Raw genomic sequence first — 26,733 nt, 5'->3', positions numbered from 1 at the left:
CTGAGATGGCAAGAATTTAATTTTGGGTGGAGTAGAAATACTTATGATGTGTAAAAGATATTCAACGAGAAGTGAAGGAGGAAAGAGGTCATGTATTAATAGAGTTATGGGTTAGAGGAAAAGGGGGGAGTTGGAGGAGGTTAGGATGGATGGGAGCAGGAGCATTTCCAAGTAGAGGAGAGATGGGAATGGAGTAGAGTCTTGAAAGAAGAGAGGTTCTGGGAAGTGTGGATATGGGGTGGAAGTGAATTCCATTTACGTGCTAAGGAAAATGACAGTAGAAGTTGCCAAGGAGTACATAAGGGTTTGTAAACTTTGAGGAGATTCTGATTGTTGGACCTAAGGGATCGATCAGGGAGATGTAGAGTAAGGATAGATGAGAGAGAGGGGCATTGTGCTGGCTTAAAGATTAGCTTGTGAGCAGTAGAGAGCTAAATGTACAGGAGATAGTTGGGACGTTCCAGACAATTCAGGGATTGTAAGGTGAAACAATGGTGGGAGGAGGATTTGGAACTGGTGGCAAACATGACGATTTTATTGTAACAGGTTGCTAATTTAGCCTTAGGTGTGGCTTGTAGATTGGTAAGGATAGGGGCACCGTAGTTGAGGGAGTGAAGCAGGTAGGTGTTAGACAGGGCAGGCTTGGATGAAGGGGCTAAGAAAGCAATTATGACGATAAAGCATTCTGAGCTTCTGGTGGATTTTCTTGATGGTCTTTTGAAGGTGAATGCCAAACTTTAGTTGTTCATCAATGCAAACATCCAAGAGCTTAGTGTAGGGAACTACTTCAGTAGGGGTCATGTTTTGGCTTAGTATGGAGAAGGAGTGTTTGTCTAATTTGGTATTTTTAGATGGGGGAAAGATCATAATTTTGGTTTTAGATGCATTCAGAGCAAGGTGATTATTAAGCATCCATGTGTCTGTGCTGTTAAAGGCGACTTGAGTTACACGCATGAGTTTGGGGAGAGAATCAGCTGAGCAGATGATAGAAGAATCATCTGCATATTGGACTAGTTTAGTGTTTGGGATACAGTGATGAAAGTTGTTAATCAAGATATTAAATAGTAAAGGGCCCAGGACAGAGCCTGTCAGAGTATCAAGGTAAGAAGAGGTGCAGTTATTCCACTTGACAGCTTGATGCCTATTTGAGAGGTAACTGGAGAGCCAATTGATAGAAGATGAGGAGAGATTGAGTTGAGAGAGTTTAGATAAACGTAGGCTATGGGAAATGGTGTCAAATGCCTTAGAAAGGTTGAGGAGAAGGGTGGCAACAATATTTTCTGACTAGCGAGCTTAGTTGATGTTACTGAGGAAGGATAGTAGGACTATGGTGGTACTATGCCCGGGTCTGAAACTGTGATGTGTTGGAGTTAGTAGATGGTTGTCTAAGAGGTAAAGTAATAGCTGCAGGTGAATACATTTTTCAAGAATTTTGGAGCTAGGGGAAAGAATTGCTAAGGGGTGAAAGTTGTAGATTTGTGTATTGTTGCCTCCTTTGTGTAGGGGGATAATGAAGGTTTTTTTTCCAGAGGAGGGGTACATAGGATTCTTGTATAGAACTATTGATTAGAATACAGATGGGGAGAGCTATACTGTCAGCAGCTAGCTTGAGGAAATTAGATGGTAGGTTGTCAGGGGCATTGGAACATGATTTTAGTTTTAGGAGAAGGTTTTTTTATAGTTTTGACAGGGATAGGTTTGAGGGTACAGGGAGGAGATTGGTTAGTGCTGGAGGCTGAAGGAGATGAATTATGTGTGAGAGAAGTGGCTGGAGGTAATGAGTTGTTATGGAAGGATGTGACGAGCTTGGCTATAGAGTCTATGAAGAAGGAGTTAAATTTAGAGGCCATGATATGATCAGTGGAGCTAGGGTTAGGGCAAGGGTTGACTTTTCTGCTGGGACTAAGGAGGGCTGATATACTGCTCCAAAATTTCTTGGGGTTAGATTTATGATTATTTTGGAGCTTAGAGTAGTAGGATTTGCGATCGGAGGTGATTCGTTTTTTAACTGCATTACAGAGTTGTATAAATTCTGCGAGGGAGGTAGGAGTTTTGTATTTTAGGTAGACTTTCTATGATTTATCACAGGTATGCATAAGGGTTATTGTTTCTTTAGAAAGCCAGGGGACCGTTTTGGATTTTACTCTTTTAGTTCTAGGTGGTGCTAAGTTATTAAGTATGTTAATGAATGAAGTATTAAAGTAAGTCACAGTGTGGTCTAGTGGAAGAGCTTTTTAGAGGGTTCCAGTCCTTTTGTTTTAAGCAGTCAGAGAAGGATTCAGGTTTAAAGTTAGTAAGGTTATGGGTTAAGATATAATTGTGTTGTAGGTGAAGGGTGGTGGGTGAGTGACGTATGAAGGTGGGAAGGTGATCACTAAGGGAATTGGGTAGGGTACCACTATCACAGATGTTGTTGGGATAGGAAACTAATATTCAATCAAAGATGCTGCCAGAAGAGATGTGTTCTTTGGGCCTAGTAGGAGTGTCTATTAATTGGGAGAAATTGTAAAGGTTTATATTTTGTGAGATGTTACCTGTGTGAATGGAAGTCCAGTTGATGTTAACATCCCCAAGTATAATTGCTTCATTACTTATATTAGATGAGAACCAAGAAAGGATATCTTTAAGTACAGGGATGTTGTTACCGGGTGGAACATATTGGGCAGCTATAACTATGTTGCTGTGGTTGTTTATTTTTAGGCAGGAGAGGGTTAATTTGGCTGTAGAGAATTGAGGTATAGGGTTGGTATGGAGTGTCTATGTTAGAGAGGAAGAAAAAAAATAGGGCTACTCCACCTCCTTCTTTTGTATTCTGTCATGTCTTATTATATGATAGTTCGGGGGGTGATTTCAGAGTCTTTAAGGTGTGGCTTAAGCCATGTTTCGGAGACTAATAGAATGTCAGGTTGGTTATGGGTGAGCCAGGCATGGAAGCTGGGTAATTTATTTTAAAAGCTTTGGGCACTGATGGTGGTAAGAAGGAAAGATTTGTGGTGAGAGGGTAAAGGGGTTGTGGTTGTATTGGTATTGTGGTTGGCAGGTGGGCCAGGGTTTGGGTGGATGCCTCCAGAGAGGAGGATGGAGACTAACCCAAGAAGAAAGGATAACTGTTTTGTAGAGCTCTTAAAGCTGAAATTGAAAGTATGGGAGAGAAAGGAATATGGATTTTGAGGGATGGAGATTCTATTAGGTGTAACAAGAAGGTTTCTGTTAGAGTGGAGATAATCGTAGGTATAGAAGAGATATGGGCAAATGGAGCCAGAGTAGGGTGGTTCTCTTTTGTGCTAAGTAGAGGTTATGTGGAAGAAAGGGAACTGAGAGGTGTTAGAGAAGCAGGTAAGGTGGTATAGTGGGGAGAGGGAGAAGATAAGAAGTATTGTGAGTGTTGTCTTTGTAGATATAGAATATATAATTGTGGAGGTGTAGCATGGAGGTAAGCTGTGATGCAAGGAGTGTGGGTAAAGGTAATTAGGTGGGGTCTGCTAGATAGATTAAATGTTCCAATTGGTGTTGAGATTGGCAGAGGGGATAGGTGGGATCATTTGACTGTAGGAGGACATGAGTTAGTTAGGAAGTGGGTGTGGTTTGATATGATAGGTTGTGTCGGAAGTGGGAGTGGCTTTATGGCTACAAATGTAGAAGTAGTGGGTGCGAGTGGGAAATAGGGGAAGGGTAGGGGAGCGGAGTGAGCAGAGCTGAAAATGAGAAATGGCCAAGAGCCAACAAAAACAGTAAAGAAACAAAGCTGAAAGCAAGCACAAGGTGAGTGGAATTCCAAGAGGTGAGTAGAGGCTGAGTGTTACAAGACTGACGTAAGGGCAAATCAGGGGAACTACTGGTGGGAGAGAAATTCACAGAGAAAAAGCAATAGACTGAGTGCAGTAGGACAATAGTATGGAAATAAAGTGGTGAAAATTAAGAGTGGGGGGAGTGCTGGCATCTAGTAGCATAACTACGAGTAACTATATTGAGGAGAGTTCAGGTTCACTAGGGAGTAATAGGTTATGGGGTGTGGGAGCCAGGAATAGGAGACTGCCTTAGAACTGCTGGTGTGCACGCCGTGGGAAAGGCAATGATATTTGAAAACAAACCCAAGGTAAAACTTAAGGAATACACACCCAGATATATTCTCTGTGGGGAGTAGGAAGATGTAGCAGAGGTAGTCTGGTTCACATCCTTTGCAGGGAAATACTAGGCAGGTCACTGAGGTGTAGATGGGGGTGGAGTACATGCCATAAGTATGCATATGCGAGACTCAAATATACTCTCTGCGGGGAGTAAGTCGATGTAGAGGTAGTCTGTTGCATGTCCTTTGCAGTGAAAGACTAGCCAGGTCACTGAGGTGTAGATGGGGGGGCACACATGGTAAGTATGCATGTGTGAGACTCAAATATACTCTCTGTGGGGTGTAGGTAGATGTAGCAGAGGTAGTTTGGTGCATGTCCTTTGCAGTGGAATGCTAGTCAGGTCACTGAGGTGTAGATGGGGGGGTACACACAGTAGGTATGCACGTGCAAGACTCAAATATACTATCTGTGGGGACTAGGTAGATGTATCAGAGGTAATCTGGTGCATGGCCTTTGGAGTGGAATACTAGTCAGGTCACTGAGGTGTAGATGGGAGAGCACACGCAGTAAGCATGTAAGTGTGAGCAGCAAACTCATGAGCAGTCTGAGTAGTTACCTCCAAGGGGCAGGGCCAGTAATTTGTTCAAAAGATATCACTATTATCTGCTTTACCTACTGACAGGATTCACATATTTCAGGTATTTTAAATCCCTGCTCTACAAAACATAATACACCCAAGCACCAAAACTAGGGTCCTAAGATCCAATCAAAACCCCCTATTAGATGTAACCAAACCCAATAATTCTGCAGGTATATTCCTACACAGCTACACTATTGACAAGCATTGGAACAACCTTCCCTCCTACATCTCATGTATTATTTCCATTTCCTCCTTCAAGAAGATCTTAATATCTCACCTACAACAATCATGGCTCTGTAGCTGTGGTAACTCTGATTAACTCTTCTTCTATGCCTACTGCTCTGTACATCATCCTACCTCACAAATATACCCTTCCTTCTGGCACTTACCTACTGATACTAGCCCCTCATCCAACTCTCCTTATCCTCTCCTGTGATCTTGTTAACCTCTACACAACCTGCAGCCATTATGGCTCTGTTACTGCATCATACAAACTGCTACAACAAGAGAATGACAGGAAACAAACCAAATATGAATCCAACGTAAAAAATGAGAGGAACTGCAGTCATCAAAAAAACACAAAAGACATGCAGCATAATGAACGTCCAAGTTGAAAACATCCACTCATTTATTTCCAGGTAAAGCGCTTTTCGTCTCACCAATAGTGAGACTTCCTCAGACATAAAACCAACCTCCATTATCTCCTTTTATAAATCATACTAAGTACCAATTTACTCAATTGATACAATTAAAACAACTAATAAAATAGTAATTCAATACTTGTGAAAGCATTCACCTACCCAGGGTTGTCTCATAATTATATACAACCTAATAGTCTTACACATTATTATTACAGTTATCATGACTTTACCCAACCTAACCTAACTAAAATAAACCTTATATATATATATATATATATATATATATATATATATATACATATATATATATTCATATATAATATGAATGAATAAATAAATACATACACCTGTGAGCTTATTGCAGTGATAAAAATGCATACCATAAATACATACAATGATAAGCTACCACATACTAAAAAACCTGTTAATAAATATATAACAAATGTAAAACACAAATTCCATTCTATCAGCCCCCCTCTCTGTCACTACTTATAAATGTGAACCTATAATAAATATATTCACATCCAGACTACACGTTATATTGTTCACCTAACTCATGTCATCCTTCCTACAAACTAAAATGTTCATACATATAAAATAAAAATTGTATTTGTACAGGCCCTAGATCATATTTGCCAAATTAATTCCAACCTTTCAAGCATCAACGCACCTGGACCTCCCCTCAACAGGTCCAGTCAGACTGAATCAATGGCCCTAAATTTAAAGAAATGTGTGGGGAACTCTGAAATGTGTCTGGCCACAGTACTGTCCTGCTTCCCAGTTCGAATGCTATAAAGGTGTACAGTCTAGGGCCTACCAGTATCCAGGTCTTAATGAGGTTTACTCAGTCATGTGCATTTTGAAATTGAAAAGCCTCTTAAGGTAATGTTTGTGATTAGACACACGTTTAGGTCACATTTATGTATTTTTTTGTATTTTTATGTAATTTTATGCATTTTTATTGTAATACATATGTTGACAAATACGGTTTTTATTTTATAATGTGGTAAGACTATTAGGTTGTCTATAATTATGAGGCAACCCTGGGTATGTGAATGCTTTCACAAGTATTGATTTACTATTTTATTAGTTGTTTTAATTGTATCAATTGAGTTAATTGGTACTTAGTATGATTTATAAAAGGAGTTAATGGAGGTTGGTTTTATGTCTGAGGAAGTCTCACTACTGGTGAGACAAAAAGCGCTTTACCTGGAAATAAACGAGTGGATTTTTTCAACTTGGTCATTCATTTTGCTGCATATCTTTTGTGTTTTGTTTGATGACTGCTGTTCCTCCCATTTTTTATGCTGGATTCGTATTTGGTCTGTTACTACATCACCCTAATGTTATCCTACTCCCTTCTACCCTTCTACATAGTCTTTCTCTCTCACTAATCTGAAGTCCCACTAATATATTTTCTCCCTACTCTGTCTTACTTTCTGCAAACTCTCTCTACATCCCTACCCCACTACAGTTTTCCTCTCCTTTCTCTGTCCTACTTGCCATAAGCCAACACCTCACCCTGAATGGCAACTTGTAACACGTCCTTCCTTTGAGATCCTTCCAACCTGAATAATATAACAATTAGGTCTCTAGACTTAACCTAGAGCTCACAGAAATTGTTTTAAGTCTGAATCTAAATACCTCACAGAAAAATTCGTAGCTACTTCAATCAAGACAGTGCCATTGGTAATCTCTATATATCTCTAAATGTGTATATAAACTCTATGTATCTTGGATGTCTTTCAAAGTAAGTGAAGTGAACATATCTGTCAAATGTTAAAAATATGCAAATTTTCTTACCTGTATCTGGAGCTTTTCTCCCCGGTCCTCCGCTGAAAAAAGACATTTGTCCAGTCAGACTTTCCCAGTAAACAAATGTAAAATGAATAAATAAATAACAATTGATGTGAGAGGGACACAAACTAGAGCTCACAGAAATTGTTTTAAGTCTGAATCTAAATACCTCACAGGAACATTCTTAGCTACTTCAATCAAGACAGTGTCATTGGTAATCTCTATATATCTCTAAATGTTAATGTCATTAAGATGGATAGCATGCCAAGTTGATATAATAGTTTGCAAGGAGAGTGAATACATCATGGGCCATTCACATACAGTGCAGTTAATTTAAATGACAATTGCTGTATCGCTCCATACTGCACTCCATCCTGTATAAACAAGGCATGACCAATGCAGCAGGTGTGTCATGCATGATGGAAAGTGACATGTTTTAACATTTGTCATTGGGCAACCATAGATAGGGGGGTCTCTTACACTCACATGTCTTAGACACATGTTTTATGTACATGTACATCATAAAGCATAATAGCAATCAAAATGCACAAGTGACAAATGACAACACAGATATGATAACATTGCAGTACTTCAAGGTCTCTGTAAATGGAGCACACTCACAAGACATTACAGTGAACACCATAATAACAACATGTAAACAACACAAACACATATATTATTTGCTTTAAGAATAATAACTTCATGCATTGTTGTTTGTGTAATGTCAGTGCATTCATAGAATGTTATCCTTGGCTGGAATTAAACAACAAACTATGTAAGCCCACCAACTACAACCACGTATATGAATCTCAAGCACCACAGTGGAAGTCTTAACAAAGCTGTGAGACTCTACCTATGTGAAGTCATTATGTCATATGATTGTGCTGTATTTTGTATGAGAAAAAAGGGCTGAGGGAGGTTTCTCCCACTGTAATTGTACACATTATAACTTTTGTGGATGCTATTCATGCATAACAGCATTAGGGCATGCAGTGCTTACAGTCTTCCAATGTGGGGTTTGAAGACCTGACTATGTGATGATAGCAGCTGCATGATACTGGAAAAAAATAATGTGCCACAGTACCACTTGTGCTACAAGTGTGATATATTTTTGTCTTTGAAGTCATGACATCATTTTATTGCTGCAAGGGAAATGCATGCCTGTCATTTCTTTAAAATACTGTTGCTATATGTGTGTTGCTCAAATAACATTTCCTGCTGTTAGGTATACCCAGACACATGAGATGCATAATATAGTCATTACTGTGATGGGCAAATGGCAATCAGGCAAAATCTATGAATAATCATGGATTTGAACATGGCTTAGCAAGACACAAACATACAGAACAGCCCCGTCCTCACATGACAGGAAAATCCTTTGTAGTTCTCATGGGAAAAACAAATGTCATTCCATAGCATAATCATCATCATCATCATCAAAGAAAGCATGTTTGTGTGAAAAAGGAGCAGAATGCATTGTAATAGGAATCTCCATCCATACGTGTACACAGCAGATAGCTGCCAACACTGTTACCTACCTGCATATTCACAGACATAGTGACACAAGTGAGTCTAAGGATTGATGGCTGGATTTGAACAAACTAAGATCACAAGGTACGGAATGCCTGATCACATGTGCCACACAAGATGTTATTTTACAATTTTGACAATGCACATTCAGATGGATGACATTACAATTCTTTTATATGTTGATGTTCTAAAATGTACAAAGAAGGTTGAAGTGCACAGTAATACTACACAGCTACATGCATTACAAACCTTCTCTTCACAATATGACAAATACCCATGGACAATAGACCATCACTGGTGGATTCAAATGACCTCCCTTTGTACTTAATGAAATCCAGAGAGCACAGTATCAACAGCCAGTGCTACAGGGTAACTCATATGAAGATTTTGATGTGGTACTTTTTTGATAGCATGATGTAAACATTAAAATGTTTATTGCCTGAGGGTAATACAAATCTATAGAGTAATAATCTGGCAGGGAAAATTTTTACCTAAGTGGAATTTTACATAAGGGGCATTGTCACAGACAGACTTGTACATGATAGTATACACACTGACATTATTTATCCAATGGTGGATTTCAGCTCCCTACCTATCCATTTATACTATCATTACAACAAAGAATTATCCACAAGCAGCACAGGAGAACTATGAGTGCTAAAGGCACAGTGTGTAATATTGACATTGCATAATAAATGAATGCTGGTGGTGTGTTGATCACACTTCCTAACAGCTTGCACTCAGCCACCTCCTTCACTGTTCCCAAGCTACAGGTCTGCTGACAATGAAAACTGGGTAAAAAAAACAATTATAAGCAATAGCAGACAAACATATCACTCTTTATGCAGGAACAGGAACAGGAATGTTGGCCTGTCTCATGAAACAATTTCATTTTTTCCCTTTCTGGTCTAATGATGATTTAGTACACAGTAATTCAACCACACTTTGCAAGAAATGGTGAAACAACCACAAGGTAAAAACTAGATTTCCTGCCTAAATGGAACAACAAAACACTTGTGAAATGCAGGAATTTGTTAGTTTTATGTAAGAAACCATATTTCAGGCCCCTTAAGGCAACCCACAGTAATAAAAAATCAGTATTCCTAATAGCCTATTTGTGTACAAAATACAAACACTATCCCAGTGGACTGTGCCCCTTCTGAGAAAGTATACCACATTTCACTGTGAAGTTACTACAAAATATTATAATAATGGCAAACTTTGCTCTTTGATTTTTATTTATTTTATTTATTTTACATTTGTTGACCGGGCTAGTCCAGCTGGATAATTTCCATTTTCAGTGGAGGCCCGGGGAGAAAAGCTCCACAGATTAAAACAAGGTTATAGAAATTAAACATTTACAATAAATGCCTGTGACACAGACAGTGAGCAACAATGCATACATATTAGTCTAGATCAAGTAATAAAAAACACATAGTGCTATCTACGTTTTGAGAAAGGCATTAATTCTTTACAGTACAATTATGTGAGGATGGGGTATTACATATTTTTAAATGTATATACATACTTGTAAAAGACATTGTTTGTACCCTTTTTTTTTTAATATGGGAACAGTAGTAACAGTACAGTCATTAAGTCATTTGTGATCACAGAGAAAGATTGCAGATTTGAAATAAGGAAATATGATAGTAGAAAGAAGAAAGTAGGTTAGTCAGGTTTGGTATAAGAGCAGAGCCAGAAGTTGTTCAGATGTAAAAGAAGTTGTTTTTTAAAAAGATGAAAGGAGCCTAGAGAGGTAATGTGTGAGGGGAGGTTATTCCATATTTTGCCTACTGAGTTGGAGAAAAGGCAGTTACCTGCAGAATTTGTAATTCTAGTTGTGTTGACTTGTAGCTTTTCGGCGGAGCGCAGCTGTTTCAAGTTATTATAGGGGGTCAAGAGGTTACTAAGAGCAGGTGTCTTTGATGGTTGATATAGAATGTTATGTGTTATTAAGAGTTGTTGATAGATAAGCTTGTTAGGAAGTTCCAACCAGTGTAAGTGTTATAAGTTTAGACAGTGGTGAGTTCTATACTGGGATGCTGTGGCAAAACGAGCTATATTGTGGTAGGATGTAGTCAGTTTCCTAAGGTTGCTTTTAGAGAGATTAGTGTAAATAGAGGAAGCATACAGTAGGGTAGAGATAAGATGTGATTGTACTAAGGTGGTCCGTGCTTCTGGTGTAAGGAAGGGTTTAATTCTGTACAGTGAACCAATCTTTTTATTAACTGCTTTTATAGTGTTATTGATGTGATAATCATAGTTAAGATTATTATCAATAGTAACACCAAGCAGTTTGGTAGTAGAGTCGGGGGAGATGAGGGAATTATCACTTGCAGTAATAATGAAGTTTAGTTGAGAAAATTTGTGGGTAGGTGAGAATAGTAATAGTTTTGTTTTCTTGGGGGTTAGGAGAAGACATCTTTTTGAGAACCACTGTTCGACGGTTGAAAAGATAGAGTGTGTCAGTGACTGGAGTTCAGATTGAGTGGAAGCTGTGTAAATAATGGTATAATCATCTGCATATTGTATACAGGTAGTGTTTTGGATAGATGATTGGAGATCATTAATAAAGATAGAGAATAAGAGTGGGCCTAGTATAGATCCTTGAGGTACTCCTAAAGAGATAGGTAGTAGAGCAGATAGAGAATTTTTCCAGAGTACTGCTTGTTGTCAGTTTTCAAGATGGGATGAGAACCAGGTTAAGGAAGAGAAATCCAAGGCAAGGGATTTTAATATGTGTAGAAGAAGTGTATGGTTGACCATGTCGAAGGCTTTTGACAGGTCTAGGAAAAGAGAAGAGGTTAGTTTGTTGTTGTTACGGTTACAGTTGATGGTGTTGGTAAAAGAAAGTAGTGCAGTGGTAGTACTATGTGAAGGTCTAAATCCATGTTGAGTGTTAGCTAGTAGGTTGTTATGAAGGAGATGGTTAAGTAGTTGTTTGTGTATAAATTTTTCCATGATTTTAGCTAGTGGAGATAATAGCGCTATAGGGCGAAAGTTAGAAAGGTCAGTGGATTTACCACCTTTGTGTAAGGGTATGATGTGTGATATCTTCCAGATTGCTGGAAAAGTACTTTCTTTTATTGATCTGTTTATTAGGATAGAAACAGGGTAGGCAATAGCTTTATCTGCTACTTGAAGGAATTCAGCAGGAAGCTTATCTGCTGAGGGGGTAGTGGGTTTAAGTTTTTGTAAAAGAGATTGTATGTAGGAGGTGGGTATGGGTTGAAGTTGAAGGGGAAGAAGGGAGTTGTTGATGTTACTTAAGAGCAGTTGGGAAGCATCAGGAGATAAGTGGTTAGCTAGACTTTGTATGGAAGTAGTAAAGAAGGTATTGAAGTTATTGGCTATTAAAGAGGGATTATCAGGGTCTAAATTCTGTGGGTTGGGTGTAACTACTTTGCCTGGGGTATGTAGATTGTTGATAGTAGACCAGAACTTTTTTGGTTCTTTTTTGGTGGATTGCTGAAGTTCAAAGTAATAATTCTTTTTATCTGAAAGGATGGCTTTTTTGGTATTGTTTCTGAGTTCTCTAAAGGTTTGATGATCTGTTGGGTTTCTAGAGGAACGCCATTTTTTTCCAAATTTATTTCTGAGTATAATTTTTTGTTTAGTATTAGAGGTTAGCCAGGGTGCTGTTTTGGTCTTTGTTCTAATGGTACGACTTGGGGCATGTTGATTTAAGATTGCAAGGAATGCTGAGTTGAAATGTTCAACGGCATTGTTAAGTGAGAGGTGTTTTAGAGGGGTCCAGTTGTATTGTGAAAGTTCTGTTTGAAACCGTTCAGGATTAAATTGTTTTTTTGAATATAGTGTTCTATGAGAGGTAGGTAAGTTTAGATTAGTTTTAGCTCTAATGACATAGGTGAGGGAGTGATCGCTAAGGTCATCAGGAAGGATGCCAGTTTGGTAGGTTTGTAGGGGGGAGTTTGTAAGAACCCAGTCTAAGTTGTTTTCTTTTTGCTCTTATTATTTATTCTAGTGGGACTATCAATTAGTTGTTTGAAACCATAAAGGTTTATATGGGAAGTAGGGTTAGCATTGTTACAAGATTTCCAATCAATGTTAAAGTCCCCAAGGAATAGTGTTTCTTGAGGGAGGTTATTAGAGAGTTGTTCAAGAAGTTGTTCTAAAGTGGGGATGTTATTTCCAGGGGGGAGGTATGCACAGATGATGTTTATTGCTTTAGTAGTGTTAATTTGAATTTTGGAGCAGATTATTTCAGCATTATTGTTTTGGGTAAGGGTAAGGTCAAGAAGAGTAAGCTTCAGGTTTGTTTTATATAGAATAGCTACTCCACCTCCCTTCCTGGAGGTGCGATCAAGTCTAACAATGTTATATCCAGGTGGGGTAATTTCAATGTCTTTAATTGAAGGTTTTAGCCAAGTTTCTGATAAGCATAGAATATCAAATTTGTGTACTTCTAATAGGGCATGGAGTTGACTAATTTTGTTACAGATGCTATGTATATTGTGATGGGATAAGGATAATACATTAGAGGGTGTAGTGGATGAAAGAGAGAAGGGTTTGATATGATTTTTGTGTGTTTTGGTAGTAGTAGCTTGAGGGCCTGGGTTGGGGTGTATGTCACCATCTTGTAGTAGATGGAGTAGTGTAAAATAGTTTTCAAGTTTATGTTTTAGGAAGGTGTTGAATATTTTCTTTGTTTTAGTTTTTAGTAGTTTGCAGTGTAATAGCCTGTGGTATTTGGCAAGTAGGTAGATGGATTGTGAGGAGTTATGTAAGAAGGATGGAGGTGGGGATGTTGCAGGTGTACTGGTATGTTTTGAGGGAAGTGAGAGAGAAACAGTTATGGAGTGTTCATAGGAGGTTAGGAAGTAGGTAGTAATGAGAAGGAATAATAGTAAGAAGGAGATAGGTAATTTCAGTTGTGACTGGAGGATAGTTGTAGTCATGATAAAATAGTTGTAAGTTTGAATGTGGTTTACTGGTGTGTTGTAAGTGGAAGTACTGTGGGAGTGTAGGGCAAGTGGTAGGAGCTGTGATATTTTAGGTGTGTTAGTGAGAGAGGGGTGGGGCTGGTTATAGTAGGTAAGTAGGTGTGGCTAAGTGCAGGGTGGTACACAATTAGTGAGGCTGTGAGTATGATTGGGTGGAAGAAGTAAGAGGTGTGTCTAGAGGCAAGTTAAATGTAGGACCCCTGGGGGTGGGTGGGAATTGGGGGTAGGGAGGGGAGCAGAGTGAGCCCGCAGGGTGAACGGAGCGGGGCACACAGAGTAGACCAGAGGAGAAGGGAAAAAGATACTGCCCTCCAATAAACCATATTTCAGCTTATGATGCCTCCATCCCTCTTCCCACAAAAGACAGCCCATTTTTCTGCACATGTCCAGTGCCCAGTGATGAGGATAGTCCATGGACACATGCAAATACTCTGGAGTAAAGAAAATAATGCACCTTTCCTCCTAAAAATGAGATGCAAATCTTTTTTATAAAAGAATTTTCCAACTACAATGTCTTGCAATAGTCCTCTCCCATGACAAATGCTTAAATCTTCTTCTTTTTCGGAACTATATCATATGGTACTACCCTGTCTGGTATTCCAGTTAAAGTCAATGCTTACATATGCAGACCTAGCCTTACTGAAGCACTTACATCCAAACCACCAAGCAGCAAAATATTAATATTCCACAACAAAAAATTCAGGAACCCAAATCTCATGAAAAGTCCAATCATCTATTTTATTCACATAAAATAAATTCTTACAGCCTGCAGGTCTGGTCTGAATCAGCAGTCAGCAGTTACTAAAAAAATATAAAAATCGTGTGATTGCTCTTTTTTTGGCTCTTTAACATGCTAAATCATGAGCCAGAGCCAAGCTTATACTCAGGTTTGAGCCAAGCTTGAGCTAGATCTAGCTTGCTCACCTCTAGCCTCAAACTTGCAAAATGTACATTGATAATATAAACAGATACCTCCTAAATATTACAGTGCACTGGAGAATAACAGTAATGGAGTGTTTGTGAATAGGTTACCTAACATTGTATCACAGTTGCAAGTGCAACCAATTGAGTACAGACAGATTGACAGACTGATCATCTGAGTCACCCTCACTCTGAGAACCAGATAGCTTGTTATCAAAATTCAAAACAGACATACAGACATTGTGCAACCTAAACAAACAATTATTCATTGTAAATTTTTTATTCTTCTTTTCCTGAAGAGCAGTACTGCCAAACTAATTTGCATGGTTGATGGCAAAATCTTAGTGCATGCATAATTGTATGTTGAGATGTTGAACTTAAAATGGAAATTAGCAGTAGTCTATGGTGCTCTTTATTAAGTTTTGTGCAAAGAAGCATTATACATGTACAGCCATGCAGCCATGTGTGAATATGATGTAATGCTAAACAGATATGCATTATGATTATGTTTCAGGTGTCATGATTTATACCTTTGTAATGACAGTTGCAGTTAGTCAAGCCTTATATATATCCTAGAGACGTATTATTTAATATATGTTGGACCAAGCATTTTATTGCTAGAGGAAACATGGCTTAAGGAAACAGTTGTGAATCAAAGAGGTTTACTGGATGAAACAGACATAGTAGGAAGAGGTGGACAGCTGGTAACAAGAATACACAATACTGACATTCCATCACATTAGTTCATGGAGGTTTTGCATTTGGCTGCATTACTCTGGTGCTCTTCACTCTGCTCTGCTTAGCTATGTATAGTCCGGTTAATCTACTTTCCAAAAAGCTGGGATTGAATGTACAACTTACAGTTGTCAAGAAGATAATGAAATTGAATACATACATTCTTGCTTTCTGCAATCTGCTGTCACACAAGAAATTTGTGAAGTATGCCTTCTTACATAGTGTGTTTAGATAATACTCAGGTATTACTTTTACTAAGCCTTCTTACATGGTGTGTTTAGATAACACTCAGGTATTACTTTTAGTATGCCTTCTTACATGGTGTGTTTAGATAAAACTCAGGTATTGTTTTTTCTTGGAATGCTCTCAAGATTTAAATCCAGATATATGTAAAAATGTTTTTGAATGAATAAATGTAACTGTCAATACAGCTCCCTTATCCAAATATTAAAATAAACATCTTCTCTGCAAGACAATGATGTGTCTACCCTTAAAAGCCAGATTTCTCCTGTGGTGTTTGCAACTTATATTGTGATTTGTAGATCATGTAACTAGATAGGTTGGAGGTTCAATGCTCAATATGAGAAACGTGTGTGTGTGTAAGGGTTGATATTGTATCCATTTCCCCTGAGGAGAATACATCTAGCTTTGCACGCAGCTGCCTTATCCACTCTACAAAACAAGGATGAAGTCATCCTGTCAAAAGTGAATTCTCTCTCTTAAGAATCAGACTTCTTCTGTAGCACTGATAACCAGAAAATTGGGGTGAAGCATTATAAAAAACTACTAACTAGTAACTCTTACAAATAATATTGTTCTCTATAGAGTGTGTAACTAGCTAGGTAAGTGGTTCACTGCTCAATGTGGGAATCATGTGTGTGTGTGTGTGTGTGTGTGTGTGTGTGTGTGTGTGTGTGTGTGTGTGTGTGTGTAATGGGGGATATATAAAGTCATTTTAATGCACAGATCTCCTTGGCAATGCACTGCTGATGTCATCCATTCATAGATGCTGTATGCCTCATGTGTGGTGCTTGCCGCTGATACTGTGCAATACAGATTGTGTAATTAGGTTGGTGGTTTGGGTCCATCCTTGCTTAAATAGTGTGACTATGATTACTGTCATATTCAGTTGGCTACCTCAGAACCACCATTATATACACTTCGACTTATGAGATGCATTTTTAGTGACATAGTATTGAATTTGCAAATTCTTGTATCCACAGGAAAAAAACATTTCTGGCAACACAATGATTACATAATGCTTACATAATGATAGTATCTCACAGTTGTAGTATGGCTTCTCCTGGGGTGTATGACTTTGATACTGTGCTTTGTAGATTGTGTACCTGCATAGGTAAGAGGTATTTTTCCTCCTGTCAATGTGTCATGCACTGTTATAGTGTGTAGTCTACTTTTCAAATACATATATGATGTGTAGCTATATGGTGTTATTGTCATCTTCAACCATTTTTTAGCATAAATATCCAGCTAATAAACTATGGTTTCAACTGGGCACTGTCACAGTTGTACGCTAATGTGTCAGGTGGCATTTGCAATTAGGCAACTGTTCTCTAACTTGCAGTCTTAGGTAGTAAGTTCATATCCAGCCATTAGTGCAAAGACTATGTTGTGTCGGTCTTGTTGTGACTGTACATGTCACAAGGATTGTTGTCAAACACATCTGCTATGTACATGTCTAGATGTTTATTCTTCTTACAAAAAACTGTAAACCTTTCTCACATAGCAAAGCTTGTTATTCAGAGTAATGATGATGTGTGATCACATTTTCCTTATGTAGCATTTGTAGTAAGTGTTCTCCTCTTGCACAGGGGGGATGAGACAATATTCTGTTTATTGTTGCCTTACTACAGCAATTAGAGGCACACATATCCCTTGCAACAATATCATGATGAAGTGCCTTGAAATATTGACATATCTCACAACTGTAACAATACTTTTACCATGGCACATTCATTGTGTACATGATCATGTATTTTCTTTAGTCAAATAGTCAGGTGTTCAAAACACACATTCAGTGACTATTAACATTTTGTGGCCTTATACTGTAATGCATGAATGGCATCCACTAGTTATAATGTGTACATTTAAAGTGAGAGAGGCCTTCCCCATCACTTCTACCTCAAAGAGATTGTTTGTGACAGAATCATATGATGTAATGATTTAGCATAGAGGGAATGTCAAACTTGTGTTAAGACTTTCACTGTGACACTTTCATTCACATGTCATTAGTCAGTAAACTTACATAACTTGTTGTTCAATTCCTGAAAAGGGCAGCATTATATAAATGTACTCATGTTACCGAAAAAACATCGTATCTCATTATTTGCATCCATTTGTATGTTGGAGAATGACATATAATCATGAGATCTGTGCCATTTGCCAAAGGAAATTTTGAAATCATGAAATGTCATTCATTCTATGTTGTCATTTGTCACTTGTGTAGGTTGATTGTTATTATATTACTCATTAGTATTTACATGACTATACAATACATTCTTGTCTATTCATAGTTTCATAGTATAGTACTACGCTATCTGCCCTAGGGCATTTATAAGCTTAGCCAAAGTGTATGTGGCTTTCGCCACCCCATGTAATGATACAAAAGTGTACAATTTAAATTAAATTTAGTTTACTGTGCCTCTATCTAGCAATGACACAGAAGTGACCCCGGGGTAAACCTACAATCACCCATCCATTTGTCCAGATTTCTCTTGAAGAGAGTCAGTGAGGGACTCTGCCTAACATGGACACATATCCTGTTCCAGAGTGCGGGAAGCCTCTGGGTTATGAATCTGTTCCTCCAGCATGTCCTATTCATATTTGTGCTGAGGTTTAGATCTTTAGCTCTCGTGGCTCAGATGGATTTGGATTTTTTGAGGTGGAGCATGTCCATTAATTCTGCATTGGACATGGCCTTGTACGTAAGGCACAGATCACCTCTGAGCAGGCGGTATGTTACTGAATAGAGCTGGAACTTTTTCAGTCTGGCAGCATATGTCATATGCTGGAGACCCTTGATCCTCTTGGTAAGGTACTTTTGGGGTCTCTCCAGCTGCTGCAGGTGCCGGGTGAGGTACATACCAAATGGGGCATTGTACTCAATCATAGGCCTGATAAGGGAGGAATATAAGGGTACAATGACATCCTTTGATCTGGATGTGAATCCCTTCATGATAAGGTGGGCAAGGTAGAAGGTCTTTCTAACCACTTTGGTGACGTGGGTGTCAAATGAGAGGTCACTGTCAACTTGGGTCCCCAGGTCTCTGATTACTTTTTCCATACTTAATGGATTACCACCTATGTGGTAATTTGTGGGTACTTTGTTTTTTCCAAAGGGGATGACTATACATTTTTTGGCATTTAGTTAAAGGCCATGACTCTGGCACCAGTCATCTGTTTCTGTGAGGCCCTTCTGGAGGATGCATGTGTCAGCTGGTGTGTCGACTATGGTGCCTAGTTTGCAGTCATCTGTGAACTTGGTCAGCCACCACCCCCTCATGTTTGCCTGCACATCTGAGAAATAAATGCCGAACAAGAGGGGTCCCAAGACAGAGCCTTGTGGGACTCCACTTGTGACTGACTTAGAGTCTGACATAGCTCCAGCTATTTTGACTTTGTGGGTTCTGTCCTTTAGCCAGTTTGCAACCCATCTTGTGACAAACGGGTTTACATTTAAGCTGTTGAACTTGTCTATGATGCCTGAGTGGGGTATTGTGTCGAAGGCTTTTGCCAGATCCAGGTAGGCTGTATGAACTGCTTTGCCTTCATCGATGGCTCTAGTGACTGTTTCAAAAAAGTCCACCAGGTTTAAAAGACAGAATCTGCCTTTTACAAAGCCGAAATGGGTAGGGTCAATTGTCTGTAGGTCCTCGATGTCTTTGTTTATGAGTTCCATAATGATCTTTTCCATAGCTTTGCAGACCAGGTTGGTCAAGCTTATGGGGTGGTAGTTTCCAGGGTCTGTAGATGTGCCACCTTTGTGGAGTGGGACCACTGTAGCTGTACCCTAGTGTTCAGGGACGTATCCTGTAGCAAGGCTAAGATTAAACAGCATTCTTATGTGCGGGTTTAGCTCCTCTAGGAGTTCACATAGCACGCAACCCGGGACACCGTCAGGTCCCATGGATGCTGTATTTTTAGCTTTGCTGAGGGCAACTCTCACCTGGACATCTGAGATTTCAGGGAGGTTGCATTCAGCTGAGATATTTGTTTTGTCTTTTGGGGGAGAGGGCGGGGAGAAATTTGCACTGAACCTGTCTGCCAGTATGTTGGCAATATCTGTGGGTTCAGTGTATTTTTTGCCATTATGAACTAACTCTGCAGATATCTGAGGGTTTCTGCCCAGGTTTTTAACATAACTGAAGAAGGCCTTGTGATTATCTTTAGTGTCCTTAGCGATTTTTCTCTCGAAGTTGGGCTTTGATGATTTTATTAGTGAACGTAGTTTTTTGCTAGTGCTGATCAGTGATGCCTTCCCTTTATGGGATTTTGCTCTTTCTTGCAGTAGCTTCCTTCTCTTGTTATAAAGTTTGTTTATGGCTGGGGTCCACCAGATAGGATGTCTGCCTTTGGTGGAAAGGGTCTTGGTTTTATTTGGGATTGCATGATCCATGCATTCTTGGAGATGCCCGTAGAAAGCATTTGTGAAGGATTCAGCAGTGTGGGATGTGGTTTCCACTGGCCCAGGGGGCTTGAAGGATACCATTTCAGTCCTAAGGAGTGTAAAGTTGGCTTTTGAGAAGTTTCTCACTGTGGTGTTTTGTGCTGGGGGTGGAGGTGGGATATGAATATCTAGGGTTATTAGTTTATGGTCTGATCTCACTAGTGAGGGGTATACTTCCGGTGTTGAGCATTTTGTCCCCATGTTTAAGATGATCAGGTCAAGTATATTATTTACCCTTGTGAGGGAGGTGACTAGTTGTTCCATCGCATTTGAGTTGATGAATTCCAGGAACCTTTGGGCTAGGGTGTTGGGGCTTGAGTAATGCACCCAGTCTATGTTTGGGTAGTTGAAGTCTCCCAATATGATGGTATTTGGTGAGACATTCATATCTTCCAGTGTCTTCAGGAAGGCTGAATGGAGTTCCTGAGACTGCAAGGGTGGTCTGTAGCATGCTACAAGTTGTATAGCAGTTTTGTCTACGGTTAGTTGCACATGGATGGTCTCCGATGCTCCGTGCTTTGCCACTAACATGGCGGTGTGGGTATCTTTAATGAATATGGACACTCCCCCTCCTTTTGTGGTTCAGCCCAGATTTTGGGGCTGAAATGCATGATACGAGGTATAACCTGGTAGGGCTGGGGTGCTCTCAGGAGCCTTGAACCAGGTTTCAGTTACTGCACAGACATCGATGCTCTCCATACTGAAGAGTGCTTTGAGTGCCTGCATCTTGAGATTTAGACTTCTGGCATTGAGCAGCATTACCCTTAGTTTTTTTCCTTTATTGTTTTCTAAGGTGGTGGGTTGTCTTTTAAGCCTTGCCTAAAAAAGGCACTATGGGGTTGGCAAGAGTCTTAGCCAATATCCGGAAGCCCAGTGGTGACAGGTGCAAGCCGTCCCTTGTGAAGCAGCGTGGCTTGTCCAGCATGTCATCCCAAGCAGACAGACATTGGATCCCCCTAGAATGACACCAGTAATTGAGCCAATTATTAAAGCTGATCATCTTGTCTTTGTATTGTGGCATCATTCTTGGTGAGGGCAAGATGCTACTCAGGGTCAGGGTCATACCGGCCTGGGCTACATAATCAGAGAGCTCCTCTATGTCTCTTTTCATGTAGTCCAAGGAGGAACGTCTCGGGTCATTCACGCCGGCATAGACAATGACTGAGTCATATTTGTACTTGTGTTGGAGTGACCTGAGTGTTTCTGTTATGTGGAGGATCCTAGCTCCTGACAGGCAGCTCACTGTTACCCTCTCTTTGTTCAGCCTGGTAAGTGGGACGTCAGTGTGTCTGACTATAGAGTCAACTATTACTAGTGTATAAGGCATGGTGTTTCGCCATAAGGGCTGTGATTGTTTGACACACTGACTTTGTGTACTATGTGTTGCATGTGCAGAGTGTTGAGGTGGTGTTTTCTTGGATGTCTGCTTTGGGAGCCTCTGTTGTTTCGGTAAGTTTTTTATTAGAGCCTCCGAGTATGTCTTTGTGTTTTTATGTGTTTGGTTTGCAGTTGTGGTTGGTTTATGTGAGACTGGGTTTGTTGTGTGTGTGGTTACCTTCTCCTCCTGTCTGGTCTTGCTAGTCCTGTGTTGAGAGAGTTCAGCCTCCAGTTTGGCAATATAGTTGCATCTCTCACATGTGTTTGTGTTTGTTGGGAGGAGGAGAGGATTGTCTGTGTACAAGAGACAATTGTAACATTGTCTCAGGATTCCCAGATCAACCAGCTGAACTGGAGAGGACATCAGTAATATACCACTTGACATGCCAGAATAGTATAAGGAGGTGATGTGTAACTGGGTCAGAGAGAGGACTTTGAAGGGAAGTGGGTATTAGCAAGGGATGTAGGTGGATGTAGTGCTTATGTTAGTTTAAGGGTGCTTCACTTAAAAGAAAGGTTTTAGGAGCAAGTGCTAGGCTTATGATAAAGTGAATAGACTGATTTTGTTGAAAGTAGAGCTTTCTTAAGGGAAAAATTGAAGTGCAGACGTGGATCCAGGAATAGTTTAAGCCTGTTTAAACGGTGCTGCGCTATGCGCACAATCGAGCAAAGCCGCGCAAATGCAGATTTTAAACAGGGAACTTCAAAAGAGCTGGAAATGGTCCAAAACGACCAATTACTACAAGCTCTTGTGCTGAGGTCACTCCTTCAGGGAAAGATAGGCTGCTCAAGGCTCCCCACTCCCACTGGTGAGCAAAGAAACTTCCTTCTATCCACGTAAGGCAATGGACAACACAGGGACTACACCACAGTCCAGAATACAGCAAAGCCTGTATACTGGTCTAAACTAGTCGAGAAAGGCGGGAAACAAGGATATTTTTTGTTTTTTTTTTGTTTTTTAGGTTAAAAAGTACACAGAAATGAAGGAAAAACAGTAATACATCACTTACACAGGCTAGCTCACTTTAGTGGGTAGCCTCAACAGTTAAATTTAACAACAAACTTTCGACTAAATGTAACTTTAAGTGCAGATTATGTACAATGCAAAAAACAGGTAATAAAGCAGTTTAAACTTGTTCATAGTAAGAAAAAAAAGGTCTCTCAGGTAAAAACAGCAAAAAAAAATACTTAGATCAGGAAAGGAAAATAGACGCTTTTCTCAGATCTCTGCTTCTAGCACCACTCTGCAGGACCACGAGGAGCTGTTTCTGAGTAGTATAGCCAGAAAAAAAAGGTCAGGGGCAGATTTTAAACAGGGAACTTCAAAAGAGCTAGAAATGGTCCAAAATGACCAATACTACAAGCTCTTGTGCTGAGGTCACTCCTTCAGGGACAGATAGGCAGCTCAAGGCTCCCCACACCCACTGGTGAGCAAAGAAACTTCCTTCTATCCAAGTAAGGCAATGGACAACACAGGAACTACACCACAGTCCAGAATACAGCAAAGCCTGCATACTGGTCTAAACTAGTCAAGAAAGGCGGGAAAACAAGGATTTTTTTTTTTTGTTTTTTTTTTGTTTTTTAGGTTAACATGTACACAGAAATGCAGGAAAAACAGTAATAAATCACTTAAACAGGCTAGCTCACTTTAGTGGGTAGCCTCAACAGTTAAATTAAACAACAAACTTTCGACCAAATGTAACTTTAAGTGCAGATAATGTACAATGCAAAAAATAGGTAATAAAGCAGTTTAAACTTGTTCAAAGTAAGAAAAAAAAGGTCTCTCAGGTAAAACAGCAAAAAATACTTAGATCAGGAAAGTAGTCACTTTTCTCAGTTCTCTGCTGCTAGCACCACTCTGCAGGACCACGAGGAGCTGTTTCTGAGTAGTATAGCCAGAAAAAATGCTCAGGGGCAGATTTTAAACAGGGAACTTCAAAAGAGCTGGAAATGGTCCAAAATGACCAATTACTACAAGCTCTTGTGCTGAGGTCACTCCTTCAGGGACAGATAGGCTGCTCAAGGCTCCCCACTCCCACTGGTGAGCAAAGAAACTTCCTTCTATCCAAGTAAGGCAATGGACAACACAGGAACTACACCACAGTCCAGAATACAGCAAAGCCTGTATACTGGTCTAAACTAGTCCAGAAAGGTGGGAAACAAGGATTTTTTTTGCTTTTTTTTGTTTTTTACTTTAAAAAGTACACAGAAATGCAGGAAAAACAGTAATAAATCACTTACACAGGCTAGCTCACTTTAGTGGGTAGCCTCAACAGTTAAATTTAACAATAAACTTTCGACCAAATGTTAAGTGCAGATTATGTACAATGCAAAAAACAGGTAATAAAGCAGTTTAAACTTGTTCAAAGTAAGAAAAGGAAGGTCTCTCAGGTAAAAACAGCAAAAAAATACTTAGATCAGGAAAGTAGTCGCTTTTCTCAGTTCTCTGCTGCTAACATCACTCTGCAGGACCATGAGGAGCTGTTTCTGTGTAGTATAGCCAGAAAAAAACGCTCAGGGGTGGATTTTAAACTGGGAACTTCAAAAAAGCTGGAAATGGTCCAAAACGACCAATTACTACAAGCTCTTGTGCTGAGGTCACTCCTTCAGGGACAGATAGGCTGCACAAGGCTCCCCACTCCCACTGATGAGCAAAGAAACGCCCTTCTATCCAAGTAAGGCAATGGACAACACAGGAACTACACCACATTCCAGAATACAGCAAAGCCTATATACTCGTCTAAACTAGTCGAGAAAGGCGGGAAAACAAGGATATTTTTTTTTTGTTTTGTTTTTTAGGTTAAAAAGTACACAGAAATGAAGGGAAAACAGTAATAAATCACTTACACAGGCTATCTCACTTTAGTGGGTAGCCTCAACAGTTAAATTTAACAACAAACTTTCGACCAAATGTAACTTTAAGTGCAGATAATGTACAATGCAAAAAACAGGTAATAAAGCAGTTTAAACTTGTTCAAAGTAAGAAAAAGAATGTCTCTCAGGTAAAAACAGCAAAAAAATACTTAGATCAGGAAAGGAAAATAGTCGCTTTTCTCAGATCTCTGCTGCTAGCACCACTCTGCAGGACCACGAGGAGCTGTTTCTAAGTAGTATAGCCAGAAAAAAAATGGTCAGGGGCAGATTTTAAACAAGGAACTTCAAAGGAGCTGGAAATGGTCCAAAATGAGCAATACTACAAGCTCTTGTGCTGAGGTCACTCCTTCAGGGACAGATAGGCAGCTCAAGGCTCCTCACACCCACTGGTGAGCATAGAAACGTCCTTCCATCCAAGTAAGGCAATGGACAACACAGGAACTACACCACAGTCCAGAATACAGCAAAGCCTATATACTGGTCTAAACTAGTCGAGAAAGGCAGGAAAACAAGGATATTTTTTTTTTTTTTTTTTTGTTTTTTAGGTTAAAATGTACACAGAAATGCAAGAAAAACAGTAATAAATCACTTACACTGGCTAGCTCACTTTAGTGGGTAGCCGCAACAGTTAAATTTAACAACAAACTTTACATCAAATGTAACTTTAAGTGCAGATAATGTACAATGCAAAAAACAGGTAATAAAGCAGTTTAAACTTGTTCAAAGTAAGAAAAGGAAGGTCTCTCAGGTAAAAACAGCAAAAAAATACTTAGATCAGGAAAGTAGTCGCTTTTCTCAGTTCTCTGCTGCTAGCACCACTCTGCAGGACCTCGAGGAGCTGTTTCTGAGTAGTATAGCCAGAAAAAAATTCTCAGGGGCAGATTTTAAACAGGGAACTTCAAAAGAGCTGGAAATGGTCCAAAACGACCAATTACTACAAGCTCTTGTGCTGAGGTCACTCCTTCAGGGACAGATAGGCTGCTCAAGGCTCCCCACTCCCACTGGTGAGCAAAGAAACTTCCTTCTATCCAAGTAAAGCAATGGACAACACAGGAACTACACCACAGCCCAGAATACAGCAAAGCCTGTATACTGGTCTGAACAAGTCGAGAAAGGCTGGAAAACAAGGATAGTTTTTTTTGTTTTTTTTTGTTTTTTTAGGTTAACATGTACACAGAAATGCACGAAAAACAGTAATAAATCACTTACACAGGCTAGCTCACTTTAGTGGGTAGCCTCAACAGTTAAATTTAACAACAAACTTTCAACCAAATGTAACTTTAAGTGCAGATAATGTACAATGCAAAAAACAGGTAATAAAGCAGTTTAAACTTGTTCAAAGTAAGAAAAGGAAGGTCTCTCAGGTAAAAACAGCAAAAGAATACTTAGATCAGGAAAGTTGTCGCTTTTCTCAGTTCTCTGCTGCTAGCACCACTCTGCAGGACCACGAGGAGCTGTTTCTGAGTAGTATAGCCAGAAAAAAACGCTCAGGGGCGGATTTTAAACAGGGAACTTCAAAAGAGCTGGAAATGGTCCAAAACGACCAATTACTACAAGCTCTTGTGCTGAGGTCACTCCTTCAGGGACAGATAGGCTGCTCAAGGCTCCCCACTCCCTCTGGTGAGCAAAGAAACTTCCTTCTATCCAAGTAAGGCAATGGACAATACAGGAACTACATCACAGTCCAGAGTATAGCTAAGCTTGTATACTGGTCTAAACTAGTTGAGAAAGATGGGAAAGCAAGGATATTTTTTTGTTCTTTTTTTGTCTTTTAGGTTAAAAAGTACACAGAAATGCAGGAAAAACAGTAATAAATCACTTAGGTAATAATCCCCTTTCCTGTGGGTGCTAATAACAGTTATTTGCAAAAACATGCCCCTTCCTTAGCTGTAAGGTTGATTTTCTTTCTTGTGTATACATGCTGGAGGAGCATACATAAATTTCCTATATGTGTGTGTGTGTGTGTGTGTGTGTGTGTGTGTCTATATATATATATATATATATATATATATATATATATATATATATATATAAATATATATATATATATATATATATATATATATATATATATATATATATATATATATATATATATGGGTCCTCTTCAAATTACCGAAACATCAGTTCGCCGACACGGGGAAGAGGAACGCGAAAGGACCGACAATGCAGTTGACCGACATGCTGAAATCCCGACAGCTGGAAGACCGACAAGGAACGTAAGCGACTTGGTAAGTATGCGATAGTGAGGGATTTTGGATTAGGGAGCGGACAGGTAAGTGTGCAATAGTGAGGGATTTAGGGTTAGGGTGTGTGAAAGGTGAATGTGCGGTAGTGTCGGAGTTAGGGTTTGGGTAATGTAAATGTGTGTTAGTGACGGGTTTATGTTTTAGGGTGGGTTAAGTAAGTTAGGAATAGGGTGCAGGTAGGGTACGTGTCTGGTACTGTCGGACCTTAGGGTTAGGGGTGGGTTAAGTGAGTTAGGGTTAGGGTGCAGGTAGGG

This window comes from Protopterus annectens, chromosome 5.part0 (assembly GCF_019279795.1).
Source record: "Protopterus annectens isolate FY-2018-M chromosome 5.part0, PAN1.0, whole genome shotgun sequence".
Taxonomy (NCBI): Eukaryota; Metazoa; Chordata; order Ceratodontiformes; family Protopteridae; genus Protopterus; species Protopterus annectens.
This window is presented reverse-complemented; position numbering follows the sequence as displayed.